Genomic DNA, 2,704 nt, shown 5'->3' on the forward strand with positions numbered 1-2,704 from the left:
TGGTTGGGAGGGCCTGGCAATGGAAGGAAGGCCCCATGGGCACCCCCAGAATCTCTGCTCTTGAGTAGTGCCCACCCAGGCCAGGAGGCTTCTCCTTGGTGACAGAATACATAGCAGCATAGCCTGTACTCAGTCCTAGTGTACTAGACTTGGATTCCCAGGCTTTCAGCCTCCTGTAACCAGCAGAGGCATCCTTGGACTCTGGTCCTGGACCAGAGTCCAGGAGCAGCCCCTGTCACATTAAACGGACAGGAGACTGAGGTGAAAAAGGCCTGAGTGGCTGGCCCAGGCCCTGGGGCTGCTTAGTGCTGAGCTGTGCTGTGAACCCAGGTTCTGGTCAGCTTCTGGGCAGCTGGAGGTGTGTAGATATGAAACACCTGGTTAGAAGAGCCCACATTCTTTGGAGAGTCTGCTTGCTGCCTCCAGAAGTCCAGGGGAGCATGGCAGGAGGGCCTCTTTCCCCACTTCCCATCCTCTTATACTACGGCTGGCTCCCACCCCCAGCCACTGACCATGGGCCACAAGCCTCTGCCTGCTGTGACTCAGCCTCCCGTTTGCTGGTTGTTGTCTTTTTTTTTTTTTTTTAATTTTCCAGAGTATGACATTGCCACAGAGCCATGACAGGGTAATTTCTGCTGCACCCCAGGGAACTCCTCTCAGGCCTAAGTTCATGAGTGCCCAGGAGGATCCCTGGCTTGTTCTGGCCAAGTGGTTGATAATTAGATCCTGGGATGAGGCATCCTTGGACTCTGGTCCTGGACAGACTCTGTCACCTCCAGGGCCAGCAGTCTGCACCTCAGTTCCACCTGACTCAGGCATGGTGCTGGGACACCTGACCAAAGTCCCACCCCCCCCTCAACTGCCTCCCAAACCAAGGGCCCAGTGTCCTTGATGTTGTAGATTAGGGACCTAGAGGCTAGAAACCCTCCAAGGGAGGGGTGTCCCAGAGCCCTGCTTCTTAAGGAAGGGGTAAGAAGTGGAGATTTGTCCTGGGAAGGCCAAGGAGGTGGGTCAGTACTATGCATGGCTTGGGGGTCAAGTGGAGAAGGGCTCTCCCTGGAGGAAGACAGCTTCCCTCACACTGGGCAGTAGAGGCTTTTGTTTTGTTAGGCACTGAGCCTGGTCCTTAGGAGCAAAGCAGGGAAGGACAGCCCTGATGCGGATTGGGCCCAGCATGGGTCAGTTGGTGGAGTGTTAAAAGTGGAGGTTGGCCATGCTGGACTTGAAGCCTGGGTTCAGTCTGTGTGGAGTCATTTAGGTTTTCTCTTTCTCCTCATCCTGAAATGGAGTTAGCACCCCCTTTGAGGGCAGTGCTCTGGTGCAAAAGAGACAAAGTGGGAGCCACCAAGTGTAGACCTAGTTCTGACCCCTACATTTGGAAGGTTCTCTGTCTTTGAAAAGGTTCGCTACTCACAGGAGCCTGCTTCAAAGCAGTGGCCTATACAGCACAGGAAATCTGGGAGGACAAAAATAAGTGCTTCAGTGATAAGCACTGAGGAATTCACTGTCTTTGTTTTAAATACAAAATCCCAATGAGATGCAAATAATGCACAGGAAATAAAACTGGACATGACAAAAATAAATAAATAAAAGATATTTGTTTTGCAAATATCTTCTCCCATTCTGTGGTTTGTTTCTTCATTCTCTTAACACTTTCTTTTTGAGATCATAAGTTATTGATGGATTGACTGATGGATTATTTATGATCAGATCTCTCTATGTTGCCCAGGCTTGTCTTAAACTACTGAACTTATGTGCCCAGCCTCCCAGGTTCTTAAAAGTTTTTAATTTTATCAAAGTCCCAATTTACCAGTACTTTCTTTCATGGATTTTGAGATTCAATTAAAAGAACACCATCAAATGCAAGATTATCTAAATACTTTCTCATGTTATTTTATAAATGTCTTATAGAGTTTTAAGCTTAAATTTAGGTCTTCAAGTTTAACTCACAGAAGTAAAGAGTAAAATAATTGTTACCAGATTCTGGCATTAAAACAGACACATCCACCAGTGGAATATCATAGAAGATGCAGAGATAAATCCACACATGCATAATCATCTGGTCCTTGACAAGATGTCAAAAGTGTATGTTAAAGAAAAGGTATCCTTTTTAACAAATGCTGTTGAGAAGACGATGTTGAGAGCCACAGCCAAAGGGGCCCCAGCAAACTTCCAGCTGCCAGCAAACTTCCAGCTGCTGGCTGATGATTGGCTCACAGCGGCCCCAGCAACATCTAGCTGATTGGCTCCTCAGCCCCAGCAACATCTAGCTGATTGGCTCCTCTGCGGTGATGCTCATTGGACTGTTTCCCTGCCCTTTCAGACCACGGAGCTGCTCATTGGGGGACTTTTTTGGCTCCGCCCACGTGACCCAGCCAATCGGCCTCAAGAGCAGGAGGATTGTGGGAGGTGGAGAGAAGCTTGGGTGGGAGAGAGAGGCTTGGGGAAAGCCGGTGGTGGCAGTTGAGGCTCTGAGGGTTTTTCCTGAGAGACTATTTTGTTTGTCGTGTGTAGTTCTAAAAATAAAGTTAGTTTCTTTTGACAAGTGGCTCCTGATTGTGCCCAGCCAGACTGCGGCATTTGGTGGCTCGCACGGGGAGCGACTGAGGGTAAGTGAACTGCTCGCCCCTGAGGGCAGGGCGAGAGGATGGGTAGCCATTTTAAGATTCTTCTTTTGTTATTTTGTTTCACTTTTGTTTTAAGT

Source organism: Marmota monax, unplaced genomic scaffold (assembly GCF_021218885.2).
Source record: "Marmota monax isolate L192 unplaced genomic scaffold, Marmota_monax_Labrador192_F-V1.1 WCK01_AAM20220418_F8-fsc00497, whole genome shotgun sequence".
In the NCBI taxonomy this organism is placed as follows: Eukaryota; Metazoa; Chordata; class Mammalia; order Rodentia; family Sciuridae; genus Marmota; species Marmota monax.